Below are 8,975 nucleotides of genomic sequence, written 5' to 3' on the forward strand. Positions count from 1 at the left end.
GAACTGGATGAAGGGGAAAAAAAAAGAAATATCAGCTTGATTTAAAACTGTGGCTCCCAAGAAGTTTTTAATGTTTTTGGTGGCGACCTTCAATCACCACAGCTTTCTGTGGTATGGTCCACTTGAACTTTTGATCTACTTCATTTTTGGGTTCATCCTCTAAAATGATCTGGAAAAACAGATGAACGGTGTGGATAAAACACATACATCACGATAGGTCTCACAACACTCAACACCACCTAATTGGATGGTGTTGGCGTCACCACCCAATCGCTTCCAAGATTTCTAACTTGTTAACTTATAATATAATGACTCACCTACTGAATGTGAGGCCCATCTGATGGATGGCTTGGATATTTCACTTCTCAGCCACGTTGGCATATGCAGTGGCCTGTACATCAGCTGACTTGCACACGCGTGTGGTTCAGCAAAGCTGCCTGTGTATTGCGTTGAGCGAGTCAGTGACTCATCCCGAGTCACAAGGAATAAACAAATGACAAATAGAAGAATAAAAAAATATATATAGAAAGATGATACGTCATGGTCCACGTCACATGTATTAGATTAAAGAATTATATTATTAGTTTGGCTGTCTGTCCTGCGCGTGGGATACAAATATGCCAATCAATATTCAATAATGCTGATGATGGGGTGTGGCCTATATTATTATTATTATTATTATTTAATTTTCAAGCGGTCGTGATCATTTGATCGATGCCCATCAAATAGACGTTGGTAATTTCAAATAGTCAACGGCCAAAATTCAAAACAAAAATAATGAAACCATCACATCCTCCATCTGCAGGAAACAGCCGGTCCCCTAATTTAAATGGTCTGGATTGACGTACCTGAATGCCACGTGTACAGTGGATGCTTGCAGGTATATGACCTACCATACTCTCCAATTGCATCGTATAAACATCAAGTTACCAACCCCTCACAGGGGGCAATGACTCATCTGAAGTACACGTGGCAGCCATTCTTTCAATCTGAATCGTCCAGATCATGAGGTCCAATGTGGATTGATGAATCCCTTGACATGACAATGGCTGGACTTTCCCAACCGTCCATCTGTTGATCATCAAATGGACAATCAAAAAGAAATATTTAACAGTACAAATTCAACTAGTAAAATCAGACCGTTAATCATATCCGCGTGGTGTGATTTTCAGGCCATTCTCCATTTATGTGGGGCCCACAATTCTATACGGTCCAATATAGGCGTGGCAATATGGCCATGTAAGATGGATGAGTTGTAGCACTGTAGTCAGATGCAGATTGCATGATATGATATCTCGCGAGCGATCTCTCCACAGGACACGTGGCAGGGTGATGGATTGATCGGGTCCACTCGGCGGTACAAGCCAAGTTAGTTCGAAAAGCACACTAGGCTTGGCTCGATCTAGCTCGACTTGATTCAGCTTGAACAATGACTCAAGCTGAGCCAAGCTTTATATGACCCAATTTATTTTGGAAACAAGACAAATTCAAATATAGTGGAGTTTGACTTGACTCACCTTGAACCCATCTCAGCTCAAAGTTTGAGCTTGGCTTGACTCGAATATATATTATATTATATTTAAAAATTAAAATATAAACCTTATTCTATCCGTCCTTCCCTTTTTTTACATTTTATCGAGAAGAGCACGACGAGCCAAGCCAAGCTAGCTTGGCCAACATCGACTCAACTCAGCTCGATGTACAACCCTAGGTCCACACATATACTGGCACAGGGAGGGATGGCCCACGTTTAGAAATTAAACCTAGTAGACAATCCCTTTTATTACTTTTTTCTTTTTTCATCAATTTATCCTCAACCGTTAACTGATTTTGTTATCCACTGTGACTTTAATGGCCACAGAATGGATGGATATGATTGTCTTGTTGGGGGCGTTGCACAAAACCTTAGGATCTAGCCTCCCAGAACAAACCAGAATTATGGAATAATAATGCAATGAACTAAATCAAAACATAAACCACACCACACTAGGAATTTTTACGTGGAAAACCCTCAAAGAGGTAAAAACCACGGGACCTCGTCCAGATAAAAAATTCACTATAAAGCAGAACGTTACAACCAATCACAAGCACACACCGCTTGGATCGAACCTTCTTCATTCACACAGGAGTGGATAAACAATAAGAAAAATAAAGAAGACAGAGAGATCTCACCGTTTACGAGGACGTGGAAGCACTGAGATATGGTAGATCACCTCTACGAGCATAGCCTCCCTTCCACAAGCTTTCTCTCTCTCTTTCTCTCTCTCTCTCTCACACACCTTTGATAACCCTAAGCCCTTTAGCAAACCCTTGCAAAGCTTTAGGAAACCCTAGAATACCCTGGAATACACCCCAATCCCGCATACACTCCTTTATATAAGAATAGAAAGAGGTAGAATCCAAATAGGAAACAAAATCCGCAAAATCTGCGTTTCCGCAATCGCATCTGCGGAACTCTTCGATGATATCGACGGGCTCTCGATAACAGCTTCGATATCATCGATAGTCCTTCGATGATATCGAAACAGGACCAAAACTGTCCAGCGACCAGGGGTGAAAATTCCAACAATTATCGATGTCATCGAGCCACTCTCGATGACAGCCTCGATATATCTGAAGGTCTCTCGATGATATCGGAACAGGACAAAAACTGTCCAGCGACCAACGCTGAAAAATCCTGCAATTATCGATGATATCGAAACTGGTTCGATTTCATCGAACCCAGCAATGAGGAGAAAATCCCCATCACTACCGAGAGAGTAATTTAGTGGCAGGTGCGCTCGCCAGGATGGCTAGTTTCTACAAACCTCAAACTTGTCCTTGAGCAAAGCCTTGGTCATCATGTCTGACCCATTATCGTCCGTGCGGACCTTCTCAAGCTGTAACACCTTCTGTTCCAAAGTATCCCTGATTCAGTAATACCGAATCTCTATGTGCTTCGACTTGGAGTGCTGACTTGGATTCTTGCTCAAGTGTATAACACTTTGGCTATCGCAATAGACTACGTGTTGCTCCTGCTTCAGGCTAAGTTCCTGCAGGAACCTCTTCATTCAAAACATCTCTTTACATGCCTCTGTGACTGCAATGTACTCAGCCTCTATCATTGACAATGCTACAACCTTCTATAGCTTGCTTTGCCAAGAAACTGCTCCCCCTGCAAATGCGAACATGAACCCCGATGTAGAATTCCTAGAGTTTATGTCACTTGTCATATCTGCATCTATGTAGCCTCTAACACAGGTTTTCTGTTACCATAGCATAAGCTCAACCTAGATGAGTCTCTTAGATACCACAGTATCCACTTCACCGTTGCCCAATGCTCTTTGTCAGGATTGACAAGATACCGGCTGACAATACCAACCACATATGCTATGTCTGGGCGTGTACACAACATAACATATATCAAACTTCCTACTGCTGACGTGTATGGTATTTTCTGCATCTCTTCCACCTCTGCCTTCGTCTTGGGACACTGTCTGTCGCTCAATCTGAAGTGACCATCCAGTGGAGTACTGACCGGCTTCGCTGCATTCATATTGAACCGCTCTAGGACTTTCTCAATATACCGCTCTTGTGACAACCAAAGCTTCCTACTGCTTCTGTCACGGGTTATCTCCATTCCTAGGATCTGTTTAGCTGGGCCCAAGTCTTTCATCGCAAACGACTTGCCCAACTCCTGTTTCAATCTGTCGATCTTCTTGATGTCTTTTTCCATAATGAGCATGTCATCAACATATAACAATAGAACTAAGAAATCACCATCTGAGAACTTGCGCGTGAACACACAGTGGTCCGACTCCGTTCTGTCATACCCATGCTGTAACATGAACGAGTCGAACTTCTTGTACCATTGCCATGGAGCTTGTTTCAGCCCATACAAGCTCTTCCTCAGCCTACACACCATATGCTCTTTGCCCTTGATTTCGAAACCCTCTGGTTGGTGCATGTAGATCTCTTCTTCCAGGTCACCATGGAGAAAGACAGTTTTAACATCTAACTGCTATCTCTAGATCTATGCTAGCTGCCAACCCAAGTAACACCCGTATGGATGTCATCTTCACCACTGGTGAGAATATCTCCTCGAAGTCTATACCTTTCCTCTGACCAAATCCTTACTCCACAAGTCTAGCCTTGAACATCGTCTGTGAATTTTTCTGCTCAATCTTCTTTTTGAACACCCACTTGTTGCTTAAAGCTTTCTTGCCCTTAGGCAATTTCACCATATCATAGGTGTGGTTTTTATGCAAGGATTTCATCTCCTCTTGCATAGCTTTCAGCCACTCCCCCTTATACTCGTCAGCTAGGGCCTCAGAATAATCTTTTGGCTCTCTCTCATCAGTGAGCATAATGTACTCATGCGGCGAGTACCTCTTGGATGACTGTCTGTCCCTGGATGACCTTCTCACCTGTGGCTCAACAGGTGGATCAAGTGGGGGCTGCTCCCTCGGTCCATCTTCTGTAGGAACTCCCTCGTCCTTTGCACCTTACTGTACTCCCCCGTCATCAGGCTCCACGGGAGGAATAACTGGATACATGTCCTCTATCTCACCTAAACTAGGCTAGTTATTTTCTGTCTTACCAATGTCTTCTATACACTGATCTTCAAAGAAAAACACATCTCTGCTCCTGACGAGCTTCTTCTCGGTCGGATCCCACAATTTGTAACCGAACTTTTCATCACCGTACCCCAAGAATGCACACTGCCCAATCTTCATATCGAGCTTGGATCTCTCGTCCTTTGGTATGTGAACGGATGTCCTGCATCCAAACACCCTGAGATGACTGTACGATGGATCCTGTCCAGTCCACACATTCTCAGGTACTTCTTCATTCAATGGGGGTGATGGAGACCTGTTTATCATATACACCGTTGTGTGCATTGCTTCTCCCCAGAACGTCTTCGGCAATTTCGCATGGGGTAACATGTATCTGATTCTTTCTACAATAGTGCGATTCATTCGCTTAGCCACACCATTATGCTGGGGGGTCTTGGGAACCGCCTGTTCATGCCATATACCCAGGGACTTGTAGTACTTATGAAAGTCGCCAATGTATTCACCACCATTGTTAGTGCGGATGCACTTCAATGATCTACCTGTCCCTTTCTCGACCATAGCATGAAACAATTTAAACACACCAAAGACATCGTCCTTGGATTTCAAAGCATAAACCCAAACCCTCCTAGATGCATCATTTATAAAAGTGACAAAATACAATGCCCCACCTAAGATTTTTGTCCTCATAGGACCACAAACATCGCAATAAACCAAATCTAATGCATGCACTTTATTAAAATGAGAAACAGTTTTAACGAATGAAACTCTATGTTGTTTCCCTGATAAACAATCAAGATAGGTTTTGAGAGGTGTACCTGTCACGTCTGGAAGGAGCCGCTTCCTTGCTAGTACCTGAAGCCCTTTTTCACTCATGTGGCCTAGACGCCTGTGCCACATGTCAATAGCTGAAACTTTCGCTGCGTTCAACCCACCCTTACACACACTGACACTTGCCTTGTAAAGGGTACAACACTTCTTTCCTTTGGCTGCGATCAACGAACCCTTGATAAGCTTCCAGCGCTCACCAGCAAACCGGCTTTCATAGCCATCATCATCCAACCTTCCCGTCGACATCAAGTTGATGCGAAGGTCTGAGATATGCTTCACATCCCTGAAAACCAATGTGCAGCCCACATCAGTCTTTACACAAATATCACCGACCCCTATGATCTTCGATACGCCAGAATTTTCCATCTTCACGGTCTCATAGTCACCTGACTTGTAACTTGTGAAGAAGTCCCTGCGTGGAGTCGCATGAAAAGAAGCTCCCGAGTCAATCACTCAGTCGGTGTCTTGACTCGTAGTCATGAGACATATATCGTGATCTGCTGAAAGAATAACTACAACGTCGCCATCTGAAACGACCACAATGAAATCTGATTCATCCTCCTTCTCTTTTCCTTTTCCTTTCTTGTCATTCTTCTTACCACGACATTCATGCTTGCAGTGGCCCTTCTTGCAACAATTCCAGCAATCAACATCTTTTCTGTTACTCGACTTGCCTTTTGATTTATCTCGGGCCTTCTCGCCCTTCCTGTTCTTTCCTCTCCCCCGTTCCTGTGTCACAAGGGCCTCTTGCTGAGTAGACCCCTGAGACTTTTTCCTTGTCTTCTCATTGAAGAGACAACTGGTTACCTATTCCATGGATATCTCTCCATCTGGCCCGGAGTTACTTAGAGACACCACTAATGTCTCTTAACTGTTAGGCAATGAACTAAGCAATAGCAAAGCCTGCAATTCATCATCTAGGACCATCTTCATAGCAGAGAGCTGGTTCACTATATTGCTGACCTCATTCATGTGCTCGGCCACAGAACTACCATCCTTGAACTTGAGATTCACAAGTCGCCTTATTAGAAAATTTTTATTACCGGTTGTCTTCCTCTCATACAACCCTTCTAATTTCAGCCATATGCTAGCGGCTGAGGTCTCCGTAGACACAGGGTGGAATACGAAATCGTCCAACCATTGTCTAATAAACCTTACCGCCTTTCGGTCCATCTTCTTCCAATCATCATCAGACATATCATTAAATTTTGTTGATATGCCTAAAATTGGAGAATATAGGGTCCTTGCAATAAAGCAAGTCCTCCATCTTAGCATTCTATATGGTCCAGTTAGAACCATTGAGGCTGATCATCATTGATGAGCCACCTTCCATAATTCCAAACCGATCCTACCCGTTCAATGAACTTATCTCCGATACCACTTTGTTGGGGGTCTTGCACAAAACCTTAGGATCTAGCCTCCTAGAACAAACCAGAATTATGGAATAATATTGCAATGAACTAAATCAAAACATAAACCACACCATACCAGAGATTTTTACGTGGAAAACCCTCAAAGAGGTAAAAACCACGGGACCTCATCTAGATCAACAATCCACTATAAAGTAGAACGTTATAACCGATCACAAGCACACACCGCTTGGATCAAACCTTCTTCACTAATGCAGGAGTGGATAAACAATAAGAGAAACAAAGAAAATGGAGAGATCTCACCGATTACGAGGACGTGGAAGCGATGAGATATGGTAGATCACCTCTACGAGCATAGCCTCCCTTCCACAAGCTTCCTCTCTCTCTTTCTCTCTCTCTCACACCTTTGATAACCCTAAGCCATTTAGCAAACCCTTGCAAAGCTTTAAGAAACCCTAGAATACCCTGGAATACACCCCAATCCCACATACACCCCTTTATATAAGAATAGAAAGAGGTAGAATTTAAATAGGAAACAAAATCCGCAAAATCTGCATTTCCGCAATCGCATCTGCGGAACTCTTCGATGATATCGACGGGCACCCAATAACAGCTTCGATATCATCAACAGTCCTTCGATGATATCGAAACAAGACCAAAACTGTCCAGCGACCAGGGGTGAAAATTTTAACAATTATCGATGTCATCGAGCCACTCTCGATGACAGCCTCGATATCATTTGAAGGTCTCTCGATGATATCAGAACAGGACAAAAACTGTCCAGCGACCAACGCTAAAAAATCCTATAATTATCGATGATATCGAAATTGGTTCGATTTCATCGAACCCAGCAATGAGGAGAAAATCCTCATCATGTCTAATGGGGGGCCCTGCATATGGACGGACCTGATTTTCCCATCAGCCTGCCACATTTCTTGTGGGGAGATGCTCTACCATAGTACGGTTCTTCCATCTCCATCCTATCATCTCCCCGGAGAGAAAATTTTTGATACTCTGGCAGAGTATGATGAATAATACGCAAGTACTTATAAATTACTTAGAAATTGCACATGAATCATACAAATAATTAAGTTAAACCGTCAAAATTATCATATGCAGCTTATATGTGTCATTGAAAAATTAATATTATTTTATTATCTAAATATCTGAAAATACATTTATTGGACGGTTAAAAAAGAAAACTTTCCAACATCTATTTCCACAAATAAGAATACATGAATAAGAGGTTATGATTGTTCAAAAAACCTGATATTGGGATTATGACTTGAAGAAAGTGGAATTCATAATTTAATCGGTTTAAATTGGTTTAATATTTGATATATTCACTATATCTGAGTGCCTGCGTATCAAGTGTCATACGGAGTCAGAGTATCGTATAGCTCCTCCTTTATAAATAAATTGAATCGTATGAAATGACTATAATACCCCCGCATACACAAACTAACATTCCTGCCATTTTAACGGTATTTCTTTCTCCATTCTGAGCTTGGATGACAGAGCTGTTTAGCAGCCATGAGAGATAATGGAAGAAGCTCTCATGAAAAATCTACACATGGAGGAGAATCAATCTCATACATTCCAACAATCTCTCTCTCTTGTCTCTATTTCCTCAGCACTTATCTCCACCCCTTATATTCCCTTCAATCCATTTAATATAATAATATTATAATTCCAAAATTTCCATAGTCTAAGCTGTAATCTAATGGAAACAGTTCATGGGTCAATTCCGTCGTTTTCTGCTTACGTCAATTCCTTCAAGAAATAAATTGGTTTTTAATTTCTCTGACTTATCTCATCACCTTATCTCTTTCTATTGAAAAAGGAGATTCAAGAAAGATGGATTTTCTTGATCTTTGATTTGATTTCTGTGATTTTTTGGGTTGCAGGTTTTACCCGCTTATGTTTTTCCTTTGATCTATCGTCATTTTGCAAGAATACCCACGTTTGATTTTCCTGGATTTTGGTGTTATTCATAGCTTTTGGATCTTTGATTCAATTCTGTAATTTCAAGTTGTGGTTTTTAGTTTCTTCTTCTACTTATGTTTGTTCTTTGGTTTGTGTGAGCTTTTTAAGAGTACGTTGAAATTTTTTAGAATTTTGGGTGTTCTTGGGAGTTCTAAACTTATTCTCTAGTTTTCAGGTCTTTGATTTTATTTCAGGGATATTTATTATGGGTTTTTCTTTTCTTGCTTACGTCTGT

Source organism: Magnolia sinica, chromosome 15 (assembly GCF_029962835.1).
Source record: "Magnolia sinica isolate HGM2019 chromosome 15, MsV1, whole genome shotgun sequence".
Classification (NCBI taxonomy): Eukaryota; Viridiplantae; Streptophyta; class Magnoliopsida; order Magnoliales; family Magnoliaceae; genus Magnolia; species Magnolia sinica.